This window comes from Podarcis raffonei, chromosome 1 (assembly GCF_027172205.1).
Source record: "Podarcis raffonei isolate rPodRaf1 chromosome 1, rPodRaf1.pri, whole genome shotgun sequence".
Classification (NCBI taxonomy): domain Eukaryota; kingdom Metazoa; phylum Chordata; class Lepidosauria; order Squamata; family Lacertidae; genus Podarcis; species Podarcis raffonei.
Window position 1 is genome coordinate 47,285,505 of NC_070602.1, and position 24,501 is coordinate 47,310,005.

At 41.8% G+C, this 24,501-nt stretch overlaps 1 protein-coding gene across 4 annotated transcripts in view; it reads right to left on the reverse strand.

The window, feature by feature from the left end:
- SUSD6 (sushi domain containing 6) overlaps positions 1 to 24,130 on the reverse strand; it is a 59,523-nt gene extending 35,393 nt beyond the window's left edge. The window contains exon 1 of one of the 4 annotated variants that reach the window (XM_053384947.1): positions 23,401 to 24,130. The gene's annotated coding sequence lies outside the window, so the exon portion shown is untranslated. Of the gene's footprint in view, positions 1 to 1,702; positions 1,962 to 15,146; positions 15,310 to 23,400 lie in introns of those variants that run through there. The other 3 variants (XM_053384939.1, XM_053384964.1, XM_053384956.1) reach the window with 3 other exon arrangements.
- Positions 24,131 to 24,501: the final 371 nt, after the last annotated feature.

The window sequence follows — 24,501 nt, forward strand, 5'->3', positions numbered from 1 at the left end:
TAATCAGTTTTAATCATTGAAATAAACTAAACAGAGGAGCATGGCACTGAATTCCTCCCCATTGATTTCCCTCTCATCAAGTGAACTGATGTGAAACTGAAGTCTGGACTATGAGCATGTACACCCCTTGATTCAAACCAACTACATGGTCCTTGAGATACCAATAGATGCAAACTGTGCATCTGACTGTATCATTCTGTTAATTTATGTGCACAATCTGTAGCTGGGGTTCTTAATGATGCAGATGTGGGGACCATGGCACCCTCAGATACCCTCCATAGCACCTGCCAATGGTACCTGCCAAGAGTACCCACCTTTCGCTTATTAATTTTTAAAATGATGTTCTTTGACTTTGGGGGGATGTTTTGCTGGTGGGAGATTGCATGCTATGGAATTGATGGTATCTGCTTTTTTGATTTGGTGTGTGCACGTGGTTTGCCTATTGTTCTTTGGAGGTCTCAGCATCAGCAGTTTTTCTTATTATCTTGTGCTGCCCACAGCAGTTTTAGTTTTCCAAATGAACCATCCAGGCCAAAAAGGGTAGGGGACCCCTGATCTATAGCATAGTATTCTACGCTTATTGAATGAAGATGCTTCGTTGATTCTCTGAACTTCCTGTATGACTACTCCTTATATTCATTTATTTGTACCCACAGAATTGTGCCCAATACTATAATTACTAGGCTTTTTACATAATTACTTCTTATTGGTCAAATGCAGCAGTTACACTGTATATTAAAGCGGTGTGAGCCAAGAAGCAGAAACTCTTTGCATATAAATGAAATAATGAAGTTGGTAGTTGCATCAAAACAAAGGAAGTCCACAACAAAGCTAACCATTTAAATATAACATAATGCTGCAAATTATAGATGTTTCAGTAAACTGGCATCCATGAAAGAGCAAATAAACATTAATACTCTGTTTTAACTACCTGTGGGTGGGGAAAGTTTTGGAGAAGGATACAAGTTCCCCAAAATGTTATAAGTCTCAGCTTCCAGCATCTGCTCAGTCTTTGGAGCTCAGCACCACATCTAGGAAGCTTTGAGCACACTTTTTTGGAAAAAAAATGTTAATTTTCTACGTGTGAGAATCTATGCAGGGGGGTAATTGCAGCCTGCCTCTATTACAGTATAGGGGCAGATGACAGCATTGAAGGATACTGTTTTGCCCTGCGAAAATGACAAAAACTAAAACCAAATATTTGATATGGCACGTCCAAATGCAACACACGGTATGTGAATTTGCAAGCATCTAAAAATGTCTAGTGTTCCCTTTGTTCACAACAGTTTAAATATTGTATGAATTTCAGTTAGTACATAATCAGCTTAAGAACATAACAGCTATTCAAGAAATCCATTTATTTCTGAGAACAATGGCTCTCTTAGCCTCTATGATTTATTCCCTCTGTGTTAGTTGTGGGAGAAGTTGCTCCATATATATGGATATTTGCAAATACTTCTTCAGAACAGCCTATTGTATACCAAGCTTTTTTCTTCTACACTTAGAACAGGAACCCAACAGCACCTCTTCAGTACATACAAGTCAGTCAGTGGGACTGGCAAAAAAACCCACACAATTTATTCTTACATAGATTCTTCTCTCTCTCTCTCTCTCTCTCTCTCTCTCTCTCTCTCACACACACACACACACACACACAGAAACAAAAGCAGTGAAAAGCTGTATAGAGGGTAGGCTCACTCACCACAAATGCAAGCCACTGAGCAAATTCAGCTTTATATTAAATTGGTTCTGAACAGCAGCAGGCACAACACAAAGGAGAGGATATTCAGTAAAGATGATGACCGAGAAGCCAGGATCCAGTTACTGAACTCTTTGAAAAGACAGGCTTTATTTCTACATGGTGAGCAGCTCCTTTGTCCATGAATTTTTGTATTATTAAATCCACACCAATAACTTGACACACAGCAACAATTGCTGCCTGCGTTACTGCTGACGGCCCTCTGCAGACAGGACATGTGGGAACAAAAGAAGAGATCAGGCAGCAACCGAGGAAAAGGACACAGTGAGAGAAACATCTGTTGGTTTCACTAGAAATGCCATATGGCCTGTATCAGATACAGAATACTGAGAGCCTGCCTTAACTCATTTAGAGCAAACACAAACCCCATCTTTTATTTAGAAATTTAAAAAATCAGTTCTTTCCTCAACTCACGCCGACCATATGACGTCATGGTGTCTGAAAGTATGCGAAGTAGCTGTCAGAAATGAGAAATGCTGCTCAGAACCAAGACTGTGGTATCTAAAAATACTTTTCTCTATAAAGGCAGACTCATTCTGTTGGCTCCACCTTTGGCAAACAAGTATGGGATTGACTGGCCAGACCCAGCCAGGAAGCAACTCTTTCCACAGTTGCAAATTCTTTAAGAGGTCAAGAGAACAGTTCAGAGCACAAAGTGTTACCAAACTTGGGCAGAATTTGAAACATCCAAGATTTTCCCCATTTGCTAAAATGAAGAAATAAAGCCACCATTTTCATGTGACAATGTATATTCCAAACTAATCCACTCTTTAGGGAGTAACAACAAGAATTTTGAGTTCTTGTCCTTTGCGAAGAAGGAAGGTCTTCCAAAGGGAGAAGCATATCTGCTCAGGGTTCAAAATTAGCATGGCACCAGGCGCATTTCGCACCTAAATATTCTCCATTTGCGAGCCCCTCAAAAGGTCTGGGTGCCATTTTTTGCGCCTGGCTGACACTCAAGAATTGCTGAAATGTATGTGCTTTGATGCGGGTGGTGCTGTGGTCTAAACCACAAAGCCTAGGGCTTGCCGATCAGAAGGTCAGCGGTTCGAATCCCCGCAACGGGGTGAGCTCCCGTTGCTCAGTCCCTGCTCCTGCCAACCTAGCAGTTCGAAAGCACGTAAAAGTGCAAGTAGATAAATAGGTACCGCTGAGAGCCAGTGTGGTGTAGTGGTTAAGAGCGGTAGTCTGAGGAACCGGGTTCGCGTCTCCGCTCCTCCACATGCAGCTGCTGGGTGACCTTGGGCCAGTCACACTTCTTTGAAGTCTCTCAGCCCCACTCACCTCACAGAGTGTTTGTTGTGGGGGAGGAAGGGAAAGGAGAATGTTAGCCGCTTTGAGACTCCTGAAGGGGAGTGAAAGGCGGGATATCAAATCCAAACTCTTCTTCTTCTTCTTCTTCCGACGGGAAGGTAAACGGCATTTCCATGCGCTGCTCTGGTTCGCCAGAAGCAGCTTAGTCATACTGGCCACATGACCCGGAAGCTGTACGCTGGCTCCCTCGGCCAGTAAAGTGAGATGAGCGCACAACCCCAGAGTCATCCACAACCAGACCTAACGTTCAGGGGTCCCTTTACCTTTACCTTTTTATGTCTTTGAAGCCTCAAAGTATATGTTAAGGACAGACAGTATGTTAAGGAGTTTAACAATAAAGAGTAGAGTGTTTTGAAAATTGACGTATGGTACCAATATTTTGATTGTAAACACCAAATTAAAAAAGTATTAACAATTTTTTAAAAAACACACATATTAACAATGAGTCACTTATGTGAATTGCATATTAGTTCATGCACATCAAAATAATAAATAAAATCTGTTGCTGACTAAATGGCGACTAGACATTATGTTTTGGCGCCCACAACCCAGATCCCAGGAGCCATTTGGTTCCTAGCTTTTCTATCCCAGTTTATAACACTGTATCTGCTGTCCCACCACCCAATAAAGTCCATCTTTGTGTATGCAATGAGCTCTTCTCTCCCACCCACCACCTTGCCTTTCATCTACTATGCCAGAAACTGTGAGCTTTACTGCAGTTGTGGCAAGTGCATTTAGCCTCTTTACAAGCTTTTTAACTTGTTGGATTGATTGATGGCACACAGGGCCAATCAGTTTGCAGTTCATTACCAACATTCCTTGGGGGCCCTTAAAGTATGCTAAGGGCCCATAAATTTTTGAGATTGGCTTCACAGGCTCTCTTGTTACTACTAACTATAATACCCTTCTCTATCCTTTTTTTAACCACTCATACAAACCTTCAGTACAGACTGGAAACTTATCATCTGCTTCACCAGCACAATTAGATGCCATGCAGTTATTCAGAATAAGCTAGAGAGATGACTCAAGAAAAACAAAGCTATTTTTCCTCTTTCAAATCAGACTGTGGCTCCTATAGAAATTCAGAAATCTAGCAGCTGTGCAGTAGAGTTCAATGATTTGAGTTTGCAGTGTTTTGCATCCAAATTTGGAACACCAGACCACCCCTGAAGCCTGCACTTTAAACAGCTGCATTTTTAAAAATGGACCCATTACTAAATACAGCTTGCTTGGGAAAAGCAACCTCTTTCTTACTAATGTAGACCTGCAGCAAACACATTAAAAATGTAGTTAATCTCTTTTTGCCATTTTACAATGGGCTGGACCCAGGCTAAATTAGCTGAACTTACGTTAGGTGGGAATCAATCAATGCTAGCAGCAGCAAGTGAGCTATGACCCAAGACAGAGGTTCTCAAACTTTTTGCAGTGGTGGAACCCTTTACTTTAAACAAAACTTCAGTGGAACCCATACATAAAATATTTTTAAATGCTTTTTTAAAAGGGTTGCTTATTGAGACAGCAAGCAAGGGGAGAGCCAGTCAGAATGTCAACCTTTAAAAGCGGCAACTTTGAAACTTTGCATGCAACCATGTGCCCCCTTGAGCTTTGTACCCCCTGGATTATTAAATCTAGCATGAGGGGGGCTGAATGACTGGGTCCAGAATGAGGTTAACACTTCACTGCATGAGGGGGTGGTCACTGTTGCACTGAAAGAGGCAGTGGTGCGACTGCTCCTAAAGAAACCAGATCCAGATCCTTTGGACCAGTTGCAAATACCCACTTTGGGCAAAGGTGATGGAGAGGGCCATGGTAGGACAGCTGCAAGCATTCATGGAGGATAAAGATTATTTCGCTCCATTCCAATCTGGGTTGGCCACAGAACTGAGTTGGCCTTGGTCACTGTGATGAATGACTTATACAGACAGCAGGAAAGGGGGAGTGAAACCTTGCTCCTGCTTGCTCATGTCTATTGGGTATTTTACACTTTTATTTATTATCAGCTTGTGATTTTGAGCGAAGAGTGGTATATAAATAGAAACAATCTATTAATAATATATTAAAACCATCATGCAATGAAACTAGACCTATCTGTATTGCTTCAACTTATGACAAGTGTGTGGGCACTGGGCAGACATTTCATATCAACTGCCTCTGTCACATGCAAGCCTAGTTAATCCTATTTGAACTTTCACTCTGTTATCCCCTAGCTCAGGGTTTCCCTAACTTGGGTCTCCAACTGGTATTGGACCACAACTTTCATCATCCCTAGCTAAAAGGACCAGTGGTCAGGGATGATGGGTCCTAGTCCAAAAACAGTTTGGGAACCCTGCCCTAGCTATTACAGTGGTACCTCGGGTTACAGACGCTTCAGGTTACAGACTCTGCTAACGAATAGTACCTTGGGTTAAGTACTTTGCTTCAGGATGAGAACAGAAATTGCGCAGCGGCAGGGGGAGTCCCCATTAGCTAAAACGGTATCTCAGGTTAAGAATGATTTCAGGTTAAGAACGGACCTCCAGAACGAATTAAGTTCTTAACCCGAGGTACCACTGTATTCTATTGGGGGGGGGGCTAGAACTTAAAAATGAACTAGTCCGTATTACTATAGCTTAGTCAAGCAGTACAAATACACAAAAATCAGGGCCCTGGAAAGCAAATGCAACCCTCAATTACCAATCCAGCATTCCCGTTTTGATTTATATTTGGTATTCTATTTTTTTCTTACCAGCTTTCTTAAAAAATATAGTGCCAGTATCTAGACCCATTAGTCTCCTAGATGTGGCTTCCAAATTATACTCATGATATCTACTAAATAAAATTCTGGAATGGAACAGCAAACAAGCCGTCTTCCATGAAGAACAAGCAGGATTTAAGAAGGGCAGGTGCACCACAGACCAAGTATTTGTTTTGTATCACCTAATCTGTAATTTCACCAAAAGCCCACTTAAGACTTTCTATGCTGCACTCATTGACTTCTCCTCAGTCTTTGATTTAATAGATAAGGAACAGCTGTGAAACAAACTCGCCCATTCAGATATTGATAAAAGACTTACCTGGTTCATCCAACAATTACATTGAGGGAACCTCATGCAAGTGAGACTAGGCCTTCTTACAGGCAATTACAGTTAACAGAGTTGTCAAGCAAGGATGTATACATGCACCCTTCCTATTTAATTACGATATAAATAATCTCATTCCTGATATGGCATCCCCATCCTTCTTCGCTCCCACCCTTGGGAATTGTAAAGTGCCAATTCTGCTCTATGCCAATGACTTAGTTTTGTTATCCCAGAATAAAATTGGATTTAGAAGGATGCTGGTTAAATTTGGACAGCTGTGTAAAAAAGAGTATCTAAAAATTAACTACCATAAAACCAAGGTCACTGTATTTGGCAAGAGGACTACCAAGTCCAGGTGGACTCTAGACAGTCACACCCTTGAGCAAGTACCCAGATTTAAATATCTAGGATTACTTATTGATAGGAAGTCATCATGGAAACCCCATCTGGAAGCAATTGAACTAATACTGGCCATTCCACTGGGCAGATATAGGTTCTTCCATTCAAAGGGCAGACAGTTAATCAATCCAGCTATTAAGATACTTGTCTCTAAAATCATTGGACAAATGCTCTATGGGGCTAAGATATGGGGAACTCATGTCAAATCTGGAATAGAGGTCCTACAAAACAAATTTATGAGGCAGATTTTGGGGTTTCCGTGTGGGACACTGGCAGCCACCTCAGAGCCGAGTTGGGCCTTCCCTCGCTAGCAGCCAGAATTGATCTAGCCTATCTGAGATACTGGTGCAGGCTAAATGCCTTTGAAGATCATACTCTTACTAAGCTCTGCTGGTTAGAGCAACTAAGGACAGGGGCTGGGCACAATGGTGCCAAGATAAGCTTAGGGCTTATAATCTCCAAATGGAGAATTACTTAGCCCACATGACCTTAGAAATTGGATTTTTGATCAGGATGCCAACCAAGACAGAGCATCCATCTCTGCATGCTACTCTACTTGGTTCCCCCAAATTAAGACCAATCACTCAAGGCCACATTACCTTGAGACTCTGACCTTCCCACAAGTATGCAGGGTCTTTGTAGAACTAAGATTTGAACACATGCCCTTGGCATATTTAGAGGGGAGATACCGGGGAATTCCCCATACGGATCGCAAATGGATACAATCAGGTAGAAGACATCACACACTACCTGCTGACTTGTTCCCCTGTATACAACGCCCAGAGGAAAATTTATATCACCAATTCTTAATTGGCTTCCAGGAAGTGACAGCTGAACACCTAGCAGATAAACATCTATATATTACATACCAGGTAGTCAAATTTGCGCTGGCAGCCAAGAAGCTCTGTTCCAGCTATGTGAATGCATTCCCATCTTAAGTCTTAATGTTGTAAATTCCTTTTATGTTGTAAACTGCTACAGGTTATGTACATGATTTTAGATTAAAGTTTCATTTAATTCTTGTCATCCATTGTAAAGGCCTTTGGTTATATACAATAAAAGTTGATGGATAGTGCCAGTATCAGATTCTTTGGGATTCTCCAAATCTTGATTCACTTGCTATTGACATGCCTTTTAAACAATTTACTCTTCTGCAAATGGCCCATACAAAACTAAAGACACTGGGCAACCAGGTCTAAAACCAGAAAGTCCACCACTAGTCTCATACACGTGCATCTGCACCAATAGTTTAAAATGAACCGGTCTCTTCCAGACCTAGAAATGGCACTGTCTTTGATCGTATCAGTGTATGAACTATCCAATGAAGTGCCTTCAACATTATATTCTAAAATAAACAGTGGGTTGGGAACTAAGCAAGTGTAACTTCTTTCTGAATATACTATTAATTGAAGCAGAAATGAATACTAAGGGCCAGAGAGAAAGGGACTAATGCTATAAACCCAACAATCTCCATGAATCTTCAGATTGTTACTGACAGTAGTAGCCTTTATGTTCTAGAAGACAACAGAGGCATTCATTCCTTACAGTCACATCCACCCAATGGCCAGACTTTTAAGAGAACAGTACACATAAACCAAGCACCCTCAGGAAAAAAATACTCGTGCCTTTGAGAAGGCCAACTTGAAACCACTCAGTTAACTGATGTCTAGGAAAAAGTAGCACAGCAACATGAATATGGAATGCCTTGTTACTTGAGCCAGACAACAAAGCTGGCAAGGAAGTATTGTGCCCTGTACCCAAAGACATATAGATTTTCCACTTTGGAAGGAAGAAGGGATAAAAGGGAATCTATCACAAAGATCATTGCTAGTCAAGGAAGCACTAAGTGGATAAGGCCAAGGCGGTCTCAAGTGTCCACTGAGCTGTAATAAAATACCAGCAGATCATGATCACCACTCATCTGTTTCTTACAAGACATTTCTGCTTTCTGCAAACCCTGACATGATAAGGGCACTGCTTTGAAGGAATTGTCCAAAAACATCATCATGGTGCAGCTGGACATCATGCCCTTAGGTTAAAAACATGATGTATTAGCTACAGGATGCTGAAGAGCATAGGGCTGTACAGGTAGCTGTGGAAGAGAAAACCTGGCAACTGACAGCTTGCAAATCAAAAGGGACAACAATCAACAAATTTCAGTCACACCAATTTGAGTTTTCAGTTCAGCAAAACAATACAAGATTATGTTAGAACACCTCTACATACACATGCAAGGCAGAGGGGGCTAGCAAAGGTTACTCTAGAGCAGCTGCACCCAGAGAGAGACAGCAACAGAAATCAGAGGTCTCCTGTAGCACAGCGCACATATGCCCCTGGGATTATTATCTACCTTCTAATCAGCTCACCAGATCCACCTTTGCCTTCTATCTCTTCATATTTTGAGGGCCCATGGAAAACCATGGAGGGCCATTGACTCGACCTTTCAGAACAGTTTCATGCCTTTCCTCTCTAGAAAGCAGGGAGATAGCCTAGCCCAAATCACGCAACTACCAGGATTCTGCATATTTCTTCAAGGGAAAAAGCAAATCCACTATACTTACTATGAAAGGTATTTCTGGATCCTGTAAAAACTGTTGCCAGATTGGGATTTAGGATAGGCACCACCAAGCGGTCAGTAGGTAACATCGCAAGCTTGTAAAAAATAAAGAATTCAAACAGGAAGTTGCTGTTACAGCTCCTCCCCTCCCCTTCCTTCTCCAGTTTTTAAATAACAAGCCAGAAAGCAAGGAGATTTGGTAGCAGTATAGCATGGAAGACAGCTTTAACAGAAAGGTTGCCTTTAAAATTCAATGAGACTCTGGTAGGAAAGGTAGAGAAGTATGATGGAGGAACTATTGGGGGAAGGGGGAGACAAGTGATGAGGTGCAATGGAGTAAACAGCTGCTGACAGCCTGGGTGGGCTCTGGCGGTAGCTTTTATGGGATCCAGAAAAACCTTTCATAGAAACAAATGCGGCCAGATTGGGATGTACAAAAGCCTACAGACCCATGAAGGGAGGGACAAACAGTGAATGGAAGAAGACGTTGCAACACCCTCCTTCCAAAGACAGCTGAAGCTGAAGCCAAAGTGTCAGTTTTGTAATGCTAAAGGAATATGGAAGATGTTGACGATGTGACCACTCTGCAAAACTCTTGTATGTAGATGGGCATTTAGGGAGAAGGCCGCAAGGTTGCTGCTGTCCTAGTCAAGTAGGTGGAGGCAGGTTAAGAGAAACGCAAGCCAACAAAATGCATTTTTCTGCCATCCAGCTAGAGTAGTGAATTCGACTCTTTTCCTCATCAGGAGAGGATGAAAGTTGCTGAAGAGCAAGCTGGTCTGTTGTATGGACCGTGTACGATGAATGTATACCTTCACTTCTCAACGAACATCAAGGGAGTGCCCTGCCTTTTCTGACAGATGCACCAGAAAATGGCAGAATGATGGAAGAATCAGGTCTTGTTGGCAGTGGAATTGTGAAAGTACCTTTGGAAGGAATTACTATCTCTCTCTGTGGAAAACACAACAATGTCTCTCAACTGACAATGCATTTGGTTCTGAAATGCCTCTGGTGGAGGTAGTGGCTATGAGGCACAGGACTTTAAAGGATAGTAGGAGGGACCAACTTGAGTAGCTCAAAAGGAGGACATTATAGAGAGATGATAAGACAGTATGCAGATTCCAGGTGGGGAATTTATGTCGCACAGACAGGGAGAGAAGTGCTACTCCTTGAAGGAACGGGAGGAACGAGTGAGCTGACATAGGACGATCTGGGTCTTTAGAGAGGATAGATGAAAAGTGTTGAGGCCCAACAACACTGTAACTCTTCAACAGTTTACCAACAGACTTTACCTCCAATGACGCCCTCTTCTATTGTCTCCTGAGACAGACAAATGCCAACTAAGGTTGTGGGCCTGGCTTGAATGCAGCATTTTAATCCTTTAAATATAAACAAAAGAGTCTATTTGTCCCTCCTTCTGCAGTGGTTTTAAAAAATGATTCAGCAACACAAGACAAACTGCCAAAAGTTCAAATTTTAAGATATTTCACTGAGAAGGAGAAATCAAACTCAACAGTGCTGAATTGTTACAGTTTGCTACACAAAACAGTTAAATCAAATTAACCAACAGAGTTGGCCAGAGATCAAAACTAACCCAATAAAGATTTAAATGCTGAGTCAACTATCACAAACAAGAAGTGGAAATGGTGAATGCAAAAACTCAATTCAAGCAAAAATGAAACTACTGTTATGTTTAAGACCCTGTTGTTACATATACAATTTTTATGAATTAGACTCCTGGCTTACACACCTCAGTCAAACTCAGCTTTTCAAGGACAGCAGGCCTCCTAAATTACAAACAAAGAAGAAAATTGGGCCTAAACATGATACAACTGAATCTAGAAGTCTACACTTAATGTAAAACACTGAATGGCCAGAAACTCCAAATATGGGAACTACACAGATATTTGGGTGTGTGAGAGAGAGGTTATTAACATAATTCCTGCAAATTTGGGGATTTGTTTGGGGCTAGGATAGAACAGGATGGGACACTTTTACAGAATGCTTCTAAGAGTATCATTTGAAATCCCTAAACAAGTTACACAAGTCTGCAGAGCAGTGTTAGAAACTCAGATATATAAGCTAATTGCCAAGTGGCACCTTAAACCTAGGTTACGGTTGCCACAACAGAATTTCTAGGCATACAACAGAGGTGGGGGGTTTTTTTTGCAATGGAATTCATTATTATTTTCATTTCTACACTGCTTTATATTTAAAGGAAAGAATTCTCAAAGCAGTTTACAGCACATTAAAACGTCAAATAAAACAATCCAGAATAAGACAAATTCAAGCTTCATGGAAAATATTTCAGATCCTTCTCTAAGTGACATTTTGCTTTCCTCACATTTAGTTACCTACTTAATTTATATAGCTGCCCCATAACAGAAGTACTCTAGGAAGCCAGTGTGGTATAGTGGTTAGTGTGTTGGATTAGGACCTGGGAAATCATGGTTCAAATTCCCACTCAGTCATGAAGCTCATTGGGTGAGCTTGGGCCAGTAACAGCCTCTTAGTCTACCTCACAAGGTCATTGTAGGGATTAACTGGGGGTGGGGGGGGAGGCAAACTCCTTGAAGAAAAAGGTAGGATATAAATACAACAAATAAGCTTTCTGCATATTGGCTTTAAAAAGCTGGGGGGGGCAGTCAGATGGAGATGTCAATTGTCAACCTGGTATCCAGAGATCTCCACGTGGTCACAACTGGACTCACACCAGTTGCAAAATGTGCCTGGCACTTGGGGAATTTCTAACACTGCTACAGAGTGAGAAGGTCCTAGTTTCTGATCAATGGAACCCATACTCTTGTTTTCTTTCCCCCCTGCCCCCTTTTTAATCCCCTGACCTACGCGTTTGCAGAAATTTATCGGCAATACGTTTATTTTTCACAGTTTGGATTCTCAAGCTTCTAACTGAACTGAAAGCATGGCTCACAGCCTATATTCTGCACTCAGCCTTCTCCTATTCCACTGCCTGGCATCTACTGCAAAATTATGGAACAGTGCATGAAAGGTAAACTGGAAAAATTCCAGTCGCCTGAAATTCTTATGCTGCCTCTTAGAAGTTTGAAATTTTTATTCCTACACAATGATAATGTCTAAAAGAAAAAGATGACTGAAGTCTACAGAGTCAGTTTTCACTGCCCTTGTGTTACAGCTACAAAATTAAGGTTTTCCCAGAAAGCATCCCTCAACCCAGGTTTGTACAGAGCTTGCTTTAGAGATATCTAACGTAGCCAATTGCAGCAATGCTGAATTTTAAGGGCACTGTCCTTATTAGCAACATGTTTCTGAAACCTGCATTCCAAACATTGTAGAAGAGTTACACAAACATTAACTGCAGAAATACACGCAATCTCGTTTTCAGTGGATCCCAACTGATAATCCTTTTTAAAACATTATCAGGAACCCGAAGATAAATAACTATGACTATACTATGTCTTTACACATATCTGATAAGTAATGGCCCTATAAATTATAGACACACAATACTGATAGCTCTTTTTGCTGATGAAAAAGCAGAAACAGTCTCACTAGGCACAGCCTACTTAGAACTAAACTAAATGCTGCATGAAAAAATGTGCACTATCACCTGCTCCTCAGAATGCTGATTTGGCAGAATGCAATTAGAATGTTTTACACCTATCAGCAAGGAAAAGGTTGAACAGCCTCCCATTCAAAGTATCCTCCCACAAATTTCCAAATGGATGCTTGTTCTTCAACATGTCTCTATAACTCCAGAAAGTGGGGATGGGGGATTGAGTAATTTAAAGCAGAAAACAACAGGTAAGGAAAGGGTTTCTTTCTCTCTCTCTCTCTCTCACCCACACCATTTCTCCATTCCCAATTGCCCATTCTTTACATTAATTAAACAAACACACTCCAAAAACAAAAGTAATGTTGCAAGGAGGGAGGGGCTTTATTTTACCTAATTTGGGGCTATATTTTTATCAAACTGGTAGCCTGTGCAATACAAAACCATTTCAATGCTCAGAAGCCACTTCAAAAACCGCAAATACTGAGGCTTAAAAGCACACTATTTAAAAGCAGCCCATATTAAAACACTGCCTTGCATCGAAAGCAGCCTTGGCCATTTCTTATCCACAGCCTGCATCAGCACTTCTATCTTAAAGCATCTTATAGTGCCAAGAAAAACAAAAGGCCTATACATTTAAGAAGAGTAACAGATTTTGCCCTAAAATAAAGTCTGTCATTTTCTAATTTAAGCAGATGTGGTTACAGAAGACTGACAAATAACACACTACTGAATGTGACTACAGAATGTGTAAGAGCGTCATCTGAAAGATCATATATAGTCTCTTCCTCCCCCCCAAAGAAATTCAGACTATTATTTCTACCTGAAGAATTCAGGCTTTTATGCCATAGGATTTCTGGTGAAGAAGTCTTCCTCCCCACGTCTCTGCCTATTGTATCTTATTTAAGCCTACTTCATAATTATATACAGAAAAGTCAAGTGAAAGAACAGTTTCCAATTATAAAAGCATACAGTAACATTGAGAAGCTTACACTGAAACACCTGGATTCAAGGACATTAATTTACTAGTAGCGGCATGCTGCATAATTCCCAGTTGACATCTGAAAATATAATTCATCGCTATACCTAGAATACTCTTAGTTTTTGTGATCAGGAACAATGACTTCTCTTAGTATAGGCCATGGGTAGGCAAACTAAGGCCCAGGGGCCGGATCCGCCTTCTAAATTTGGCCCGTGGACGGTCCAGGAATCAGCATGTTTTTACATGAGTAGAATGTGTCCTTTTATTTAAAATGCATCTCTGGGTTATTTGTGGGGCATAGGAATTTGTTCTTTTTTCTGCCCCCCCCCACAAAATAATATATAGTCCAGCCTCCCCACAAGGTCTGAGGGACAGTGGACCGGCCCCTTGCTGAAAAAGTTTGCTGACCCCTGGTATAGGCATTTGTTAATCACCACCCAAGTTGATGATCTGAGGTGAAGGCTGTAAAATGTAGTCTACAATTAATCAATATTAAATGCAATGGTCTTCTGTGATTAGCAACAGAGTAACAAACAGGAACTAGTGAGGTGTCAGCCGAGGACAAGATGAAAATAAATGTGAGTTAACATGCTCTTTTTAGCATTGCTCTTAAGTTCCCACCTCCTCACCATAAGCTAGCTTTGTTGGCTGAACCATATTAGGAAACCTTTCCAGGGTACACAAGCTCACTTACAAACATAGCACAGGAGAGGCACTCTGACCAAATTATTCAGGAACAAGTAACCAAATGCACATACTGAAATACCATTAGACACTCAGGAAACAAACACAAATTATTGCTGCTTAACTCCCTCCAATCTTTGCTCTTGCATTTATTATATTGTGAACTAACAGAAGCAGTCTTAAATATAATCTACATCAGCCTTTCACGTTGTGCTTCATTTAAAATAAAATTCTTGCACGACTATTTCACAAAGACAGGAGTGAATTTTAGCTGAAGCAATGTGTTGGATCTCAAATACAATGAGTAACAGCAAATCTCGAGGCAGATTCAGATAACAGAAATATTAGCAGATGGGAAATTAGCCTGCTCCTCTGCTTCCAAACTGCTCATTCACCTGCAGTCACATCCATATTCCACCAATATGACCAAAGATTACATTTGTGTGTCAAGCAGCTCATTACATTGCATTAGCAGTAGGATAACATGCACACATTAATCCCTACATCCACCTTTGTACTTCAAGCCACTGCGCTCCTTTTGGTTTCCATTAGCTCAACAACTTACATAACTTCACAAGAAAACTGAGTACTCATCTGTCTACTGAAGTTGTGAGCAGTGCTCCCTGTAATGCCCAAGACAAATTCATCATCCCTTACACCCCACAAGAAAGCTTGGAAAACAGAGCCCAGATCCCCTCCGTAATTCACATGAGAAAATAACTTACTCCATATCTGCTATGGTAAACTCTGAAAGGTACACATAGCATATAGAGTATGCTTGCTAATAATACTCAAAATTTGAAACAGCTATCAGAAAAGCAATGCTTAAAGGGAATCTCAGACTTCCTTTGAAATATCACCTCTCGCTGCTCAAGTTTATCTTCTTTCTTCATTTTAAGCAGGATTCATGCATCTGGACCCCCATGTAGGGGAGAAAATGCTTGGGGTGCCATGTGAAGCCAAGAAACAGCAAGTAGGAAAAGGATTATGTACCTCCTTCCCTGCCACTTTGCTTTCTTCTGAAGCTGCTTTTCAGAATCACAGCTCTGTTTTATGCATCTGTGTAGTTAGCCCACAAGAGATTTGCTTTAGGGAACTAACTTGAAAACCAAAACCTTGTAATTAACATTTTCCTCATTACACTTTTTGCCTGTAGGTTTCTCTGTCCTCACTGATTTTTGTCATTCAACCACAGCAGGAACTTCTAAATCCCTTCTTTGGCGTCCACTGTCCAAAGAACTATCTTGAATGTGCCAAAAGAACTAAGGCTAGTGAAAGATAACAAATAAATCTGAACAGCCACATTGCTGTTCTTTATGGCTAGGAAAAAGAAAGGAGGAAGTTGCCTTTGTTTTGTTCTATCACCTTACACATTCTTCATGGTTACATGCTGCAGCATGCTAGAGGCACCAAAGTTTCAGAGTTATGTGTCCAGTTTGTCTTTATATATTGTAATCATATGCACTGAGCTGTGATTCAGTATTCCAGGCAAAAGCCCCATGGATCTTCAGTAGCCAGTTGCATAATTATTTTAGGTCTCCTGTACAATTTCACTGTTCCCAAGATCCAGTGCAGTGCCAGAAGTGCAAGGCTGAATGTTGCAAACACAGGTTCAAAATTCCAATTCAGCCATCAAGCTTCCTGATTTTTCTAATGCTGGCTTAGTTTTAGATAACTGTATTTAGGATCAGACATCCAAGACACATACAATATCTGTAAGTATACATTTAGTTACTAAGAAAAAAAAGTTGCACCACCCTGATTAATAAGTTTTGAAAAGAGGATTTTCTATATATTAAAATAGCTTTCAGCCTGTGTGCCATTCATCAATTTAAAAAGCGGTACAGGCAGAGAGTTAAACAAGAGAATTTTCATGCTTGAGTATTTGTAGAAACCGATTTTGCTTCCTCTTGTGCTTCATTAGCTACTGAAGCATTACAATAAAGCTAAAACAACAGAAACATTGAAGTAGCTTAAGACTGCCAAGAAAGAATACCACTACATTCCACTCTGGGTGTGTGAAGCAGATTTAAAGGAAGGTTGGGTTGTTTCCAAGACTGCTAATTCCTTGCAGGTATTTATGTGACAGGAGACAAAACGATCCTTTCTTCAGTGAAGATGGATCTCAATATGTACATCTGATTTTGGAGTATACCTGCCTCCTACTCCAATCTTCCATTTTTGTGAACCTTTAAGGTCCCATTGTGATATTAATGTAGGTATTGCAATTGACACCCTTCCATTGTTCAGTTTTGTCCCTCATCCCTAGCTCTCTGTTGGTGAATGCTGAACTGACTCAATTCAAATAAGGAAAGAGAAGCACTCCTCTGCCCCTTTCCAGTAAAAGCAGGGCAAGTACCACAAAAAATTCAATAACATTTGACATGAGGAATTACAAGTAATACTTGGTAAAAATATCATGACATTACAGAAAAACATTTTTTATTATCTTTCTTAGGTTATACTTGAGCTATGTTTGTTCTGTGAAAATTTCCTGTTTGCAAACTTCACCACAGAACAAGTTTCCTGTTTGCACACTCTCTTTGTGCTGCAATCAATGTTGAAAGTTAAATGCCGTCCTTCTATTTTTTGATATGAATTCACTTCAGGAAGAATTAGACATTCAGTATAGTTTCTAAGTTGGAACTGTAGTCACTATGACTATATTCCATTTGATTTGTGCACAGATCTTCATCAATAATTAAAAAAAACTCAACGTAGTAACAGTTACATTTTCCTTCCTCTCTCCGAAAACTGACATTAACAAAAGAATACATAGTCAGGTGACAAGAATCTTGATTTTTTTAAATGTTATGGACTTCAAAAGGGCAGTGTTCTCCATAGTCACTGCCAAATAATCACACCCATGTTTATCACTTCTTTGAAACTTTCCCCTAACACAGTGAAATCATTAAACCACTGCAGCAGAAGCATTGTGACCTCCACCAGTGCCCCCACCCCCCGTAAATGTCAGTCCTCATCTCAGTATGGAGAACATTCAAGTGAAAGAGTTAATGCTGATACTTAAATGTTAGGCGCCTGGGATTCTTTCAGCCCTGGATCTAATGAATTAACGAAGCAGAGTATTGACACTCATAAATGTTCTGATATCATTATACTACTAGAAAACAAGGGATATTCAAGGAAACTGGAAAGTGCACAAAAGCACAACCAACACTCCTTACTTCAACTTTCTCATGTCTAATCTAACTCATGACAATCCCTGACCTGCTAACAAATTAGGAAACATTTTGTCACTTTTTTTGTATGCTCCCCTGGTAGTAAAGCAGATGTCAAATCAGTCTTGACAACGTAGCTTAAGTAAAGGGGGCTAATTTTTTAGTCTGATCAGATTTGCATGTGGACCATTCTTAACCTTTGCTGGGGTTTATACATGTTTCTTCCGTTTAATTGCTTCACTAGAAGCATTTGGAAAAGGTAATGGAAAGAAAACATTTTTTTCTTCTGCAGTTTACTTAATACTGTCTAGATTAGAAGCCAAAGCCTTGAGCAATTTTAACATCAAAGTCACTGGGTAGCTAGAACAGCAACAGCACAGGGAAGCAGCTGCAGTGATTCATGCTCTGGTAACCTCTTCTTTGTATTACTGAAACACACAATACATGGGCGAGTCTTTGAAAACCTTGCAGAAATTTCAGTTGATCCAAAATAAGATGATGGTCAACTAGGACTGGACCTTATGACCATAATACACCAGTACTTGCTTCCCTCCATCCCGCTCTTTCTTTCTTTTGCACTAGCTTCAAGTATTGTTCTGGGCCCAACTCAAAGTTCCAATATTAAGCTTTTAAAGCCCTAAGAGGTTGCAGATATGTTATCTGAACAATAGTCTCCTTTCACGTAACACCTGCCACATTAAGGACATCAAGGACCTTTTTCAGGTGTTCCACCAAACGAGATCCAGCAGGTAGCTACCGATTGAAGTTTTTATTGGTTGTTTGCTATAATTGGTTTTAGTGTTTATATTGTGCCTGGGTCACTTTTGAATGGAAAGCCCCTTATGAATAGTAATAGTATCAATAATAAGACTTTTCAGTGGCGGCACCCTAGCTGTACAATGTCTTCTTAAAGAGGCTCCCCTGACACCCACACTTAGGATTGATTGGGACAAATTTGAAAAAGACTTACTGGTAATTGTCAAAATATATCTATAACTGTTTGTTCCAAAGTATTATTGTCCTAATTGTGTTATTGTTCATTGTTCATTGTTCTTTTTATGCTTTGGAGTACACAAAAAGTAATTTTCATATTTGTGGGTCTTTATGCTGACTGTGCTCAATACATAAGGACTTTTATTGCATATTATACTGTATCTTTGAATTGTTTTTTTATGCATGTTGTGTTTTTATCTTGTATTTTTATGCTGTGAACCACCCTGAGATCTATGGATGAAGGTCAGTATACAAATTTAATAAATTCTACTACTAATAATAATACCAACCCAGCCACAAGCCTGACCATATTATTTTAGTTCTCTATTTGCTTTACTCATTAAAGTAATTTTATTATCATTTGCTGGACACCGCCTGGGGTGATACTAAAGGAAGGGTGATTCATAAACAACAACAACAACAACAACAACAACAACAACAACAACGGCACACATGCAATAGAGTTTAGCTTACCTGACAACAAATGTATTTCTGAGCCTTAACCACAAACTGAAAATTAAACCAAACTTAGTCCTGACAACTCAGTTATTTATGAGGGGGAAAATTGGTTTTCATAACTTTCAACTGCCAATCAAAAACCACTGTACTATGCAAAGGATTCTGGAACATGTTCTTGGGTACCATTCATATGAGGCATACACCAGCCCTGTTGGGCTTCACTCTTGGCCCCCCCCCCCGAACATAATGTGACTCAGGACACACCCAACACTCTCCTTCAACTACTGTGGTATCTTTGGATGCGAACGGGAACCATTCCAGAGCCCTGTTCGCATCCTGAAGCGAATGCAACCTGGGTCTGCATGGGTCGCGATTCACCGCTTCCACGCATGACGTCATTTTGAGCGCATGCGCGAGCAGTGAAACCCAGAAGTAACAGGTTCCATTACTTCCAGGTCGCCGCAGAGTGCAACCTGAAAACGCTCAACCCGAAGTATGACTGTACTCACTGTTTGTGAAGAGAAGGGATGCTAGGTAGCTATCTTCTAAGTTTCTTTGCTCTTTCTGATTTCTCACTGAAAACCCCTCATAAGATTCTAAGGATCAAAGTTCCCCAGAAGACATTGTAAATAAAACATATGCAGTGACATAGGTTTTCCTCCTTGCAGACAGGCACACAGACTAAGCAGGCTCCAGCTCTTGCTACAGAGGCCACTTATGGAGCTGCTGCTTTGCACTTGCTGCTGCTACCTGCAAGAGAGAGAAAACTGCCCAGTTACCTATATGGCACTGTGGGCATGTAGTTTAATCCAATGCATGTTTGATTTTGTAAGTCAATCAAATTACATTCACTGAGTCAGAGGGCTCCTCCGGATGTTATCTTTGTAGAGTGGGAGCAAGAACACTGCAGTTCAAGTCTAGACTTCTTATATTATGCAAGTGGCATGGGAAGAAGCTGCACAGTTTGCAGCAGTTCCCATGTAGTGAAGCCAACCAAGAGGGTGCCCCAAGTATGACTGCAAAGTACGCTCTCTTTTGTTCCTGCAAGCATAAGTCCTAGCCGATAATTCAGATAACGCTAAATACAAATATCCATGTTATTTTACACAAACTTGTATAAACAAAGCCAAACCATTAGTTAACAAAAAAGGAAAAATATACTCTGTTTTTAAGGTAAAGGTAAGAAGAATTTAAGAAATTTCAGTTGCTACCATCTCTTGAAATTCATGTGCAGGCATAGCTTGAAAGGGAACTGCTTTTTTATATGTTGTGAAGTAGTACGGGGGTGGGTGGGGGGTGGATGTGCCACTGTAGCCCTAGTTGCCAGGTATAAGTTATCCACACATTGTCCATAAATCCACATAAATGGGCTTCAATGTTTAGCATTCTAAAAAGAACATCACTCACAACACTGTTTTGTCATTCTCTGGTGGGGACAGTACCCTGTCTGAAAAATTTCTTAGGCCTATGCAAGCATTTCCGTTTCTCTCTTGCCGTAGTTCTGGGACAGGCAAGTACATTTTATTACAGAAGGAGACAAAGTGGCATCCTCCTCCTGCTTCCACACCCAAGCATCAGGCTTTCGATACTATAGTTCCAAGACTATTTCAACAACCCTGAGCAGAGTTTAGAAAAATCTTAACTTGTATTAGGAAAACAACATTCTCTTTTGTTAAAAACACTTCTTCACTTTCCTTAAGAAACTCACTTCATTTAAAAAAAAAAAGAAAGAAAAACCCTAAATATCTACCATGATAGAAGAGAGCCTGCCAAGTGAAGTCTTGGTACACAATAGCATTTACAGGAACATAAAGAAAGCACAATAAAATAAATTGGCAGTACTTGAGATACAAACAACTTCAAGCATCATCAAGACATTTCAACATCTTCACTTCCTTCCCAGTTCAGACAAATGTATGACACAAGGTTACAATAAATTGTGATGACATTCAAAAACTTCAAAAAAACCCCACATTTCCTAAGAACTGAAGCTTGCCAAACTAGTGTCTCTTAAATTACTCCTCAGCAGGGACCCACAAATTCGTCTACCACACTTTCTGATGAGCCCATCAGCTGGTGTCTTCCTCTGAACCTGTCAGATGGGGCAGTGATTTGCCCTGTGGATGCACTATACTTTCGGGACACCAGAGTGCCTCAGAAATGCAGCCGAATTCAGGGAAGATCTTCACTCCACTCTCTAGCTCCAAGGTGGAGAAGGCAGCTATGGTTGAAGGGAAAACTGATCCCTTCCCTACTTCTACACTATGAGCTGGGGAAAGGAGCAGGAGGTTATGATTGTACAGCACACAAAGAGAATCCTAGCAGTTTCAAAACGTTTTTGATTAGCTAAGGCTTGCAAATTTAGGGATCCAAATGTGTGGAGCTCTGCTCATCAGACACTATTACATTTTAAATTACCGTGTACTGTAAGTTGAGTATAGTCATTCAGGAAGAATCTAAAGACCAACATATCTCAACCATTTTTGCTTTTTTCAGCCCCTGGACTTTTGATACTAGAGTAGTGACTCTTGCTTACAGGCCTAGAATAAAAATGTTATTTCAAATAACAAATAGGTATAGGTATACTGATACTGAAACACGGAATTTAGTAAACAAAAAAAGCTATGTACTAAATAGATTAAATTGTTTGTATTATCTGTATAGTAGCAGAGCTTACAAAATTCTACAAAGCCAATGGGGGGCAGACCTAACATGGACAGGTGTACATTCACACACATGTACCCGAAAAGTGAATGTCAACTCTATGATGCAATTCTTCAGCATAGGACAACAATTAAAAACTGAGAATCTCATCAATCCCCCACCCTTTAATATAAGGATTTTTTTAAAAGTATGTCCAAATATTGAACAAAATTTAAACCAGACAGAGGCCTTGTATAAAAATTCAGCTCCTCAGCACTAATATGCTAATATTCAGGGGGAAACCACCACTTTGAATGAAATATTCAATAGAAAGTGTCAATGTACCACTCAAGCTAGTCTTGCATATACATTTTATAGGAAAGGAGAACTACGGTAATACATTAGAAGACCTTTTGTCAGCAGAAGGCTGTGCTGGTTTTTTCTACTTTAAGTTTATTATAGAACACATCCTAGCAGCTAACATTAGGCTCAAACAGGATCAGCACACCAGCCATGATTACCGTATATACGATTAGCAATTCTTACGTAAAGTTTCGTGGAAGAAGAGCACATTACTGGAAAGCAATGCATTCACTCTCTCTTAAATCCAATAATGGACTTTTATTCTTATTCATAGGCACAACTATTTTCTTATTACACCTCACAACTTATTTTAAAACAGAGATAAGCATATGAGTGCAATATTTCATCTTCTAAAGCCCAAAAGGCTTTTGTAAAATAGCACAACTTTCTAAAGAGATACAGATTTTTATTATTTTTTTAAAAGTCTTCTTTCTTCCCCTATTCCTCTTTTTTAAAAGAGTGAGGTAGTTACTTACAGCCACACAACTTTCCCCAGGAAATTCAGCATTCGTAGAGAAGCGCCCAAAGTACAGATTCAGACACAAAGAAACTAGACATTACCAGAGCCTAAGAGTCATTTCACCACCCACACCACCCGCTAAAAGGAGGTTGCAGAGACATGGCATAAATAAAGATTGTGTTCCGTTATATCATCAATCCCCAGAATTCTCTTTAGTAGCTGCCCCCAATGCAGACACAGGACAGGCACATCTGCATTTGAGAATCCATGTTCCCCACTGGTCTTCAACTAGTGGTTTGGGACATAGCCTGGACTAAGACAGGTTAGCACAGCAGTGCAATGATTGCAGAAACAAAAGGTAAAATAATAATAACAATAGGGTCACTGAATGTTTGTGTGGGTTAAAAGAGGGTCACAGATCACCAAAAACTGCTGCAGCTAACTAGCCCATCCTCCAGCAACTTTGAGCGTTCTGGCATCTCCACCACAGCTTTGTCCTGACACGTTTCCCAGGCGATGATGGGATTTCTTCCCAGGATTTCTCCCCCCACCGTCACCCTTGGGAATCTAATCCTCTGAAGGAATTTTTTTTCGGGGGGAGGGGGAGAGAGACGAAGAGAGTGGCTGTCAGTCTCCATCCACAGAAGCTCCCGCAGAAAATAGGGCTCAAGCATCTTCGCCCTCCGCCCTTTTGCCCCAAATCCACCCAAACCGTCGCCGTCTGTACTCGGCGGCTCTTTTATTATTTTCCAGAAGCCGCCCCCACCCCACCCACCCCCCGGGCTCCGCAGAGCAGGTGTGCGTGTCTGGAAAGGGGAAAGCCCAGGAACTCTTGACAGCACCCCCCATGCCTGCCTGCCTGCCTTCCGCGCTTGGCTAACAAAGAACCAAAGGAGGTGGGGAGGGGTGGAGAGAAGGACGCGCCTTCAGCCCCACCGCCAGCCCCCTCCACACACCCCACACTTTCCTCGCCCGCCCTCCCCTCCCCACCCCCTTTCCCGGCAGCGGCTCGCTCACCCAGCCGTGGCTGGTTCCGGGAAGAAGGCGGCCCCTTCTTCTTCTTCTCCTGCTACCTCCTCCTCTTCGCTCCAAGGCACTGAGAGGCTGGGCTGACGCCGCCGCCGCCGCTGCTGCTGCAAGGCCCGCGTGCCCTTGTCTGCCTGGCCCTGGTTACGGCAGGGGAGGGACCCGTCTCCTCTTGGCGCAGGGCTCGGCCAATGCAACATTCGCGGCCGCCAGGGGAAATAAACAAACAAGCGAGGGATTTTAAATAGATAGAAATGCCAAGGCTAAAGTAGCTCCGGGGCAACGTCGCGAGGGCGGCGGCGAAGGCGAGGGCACTTTCCCCCCCCTTCCTCCTCTCGTCTCCTCAGTCCAACCCTTCTTCGCTCCGACTCCGCCGAGTCCCGCTTCCTCCTTCGCCGCCGCCACAAGCAACAGCCGCTCTCGGTCGTTGCTCCGCCTGCGCTCTAGCGCGAGCTCGCCTCACGCGCCGGGCCTGGCGAGTGGGAGGGGAGGGAGGCGGGGGAAACAGGGCGGCCTTCCCTCCCTCGGCGAGGGTTTAAAGGGGCAGAGGCAGAGCAGCTGCTCCTGCCGCCTGCAGGGTCGAAGTTAGAACCCGCGAGAGGGAAAGGATTGATCGGGGCGAGGCTCCCCAGGCCGGAGGAATAGAAGGAAGGGGAGGAGCCTCGCCGGCCAGCCGGCCTTAACAACGCGGGAGATCAGCCAGCGCCTTCCCGCACGTGGACTGCCGCCTCCCCGCTCTCCCCGCGCGGCCTCGGCGGCTGTGGGAAGAGGAGGAGGAGGAGCAGCTCCCTCCTCCGGGGCGGGGAATATGGGAGGAAGAGAAACAGGCAGGAGGAAGCGGGCTGGCTCCGTTCTCTTCCCATGTGCGAGGTGGCCCACTTTGCGCCCTGTTGCTTTGGGGTATTTTCGTCTCTTCTCGTATTGTGCCTTAACTCTGAGCGCAGCGGGACTTTACTTCTCTCCCCCCCCCCCCGCCGCCCCTGTTTTATTTATTTCTCCTTTTCAGCGTTAAATGGGCCAGGGTTGTCAGAGGAGACAAGCTTCCGAATGCAAAATGTTATATACGCTACAGAACAAGTTGGCAGTTGTGGT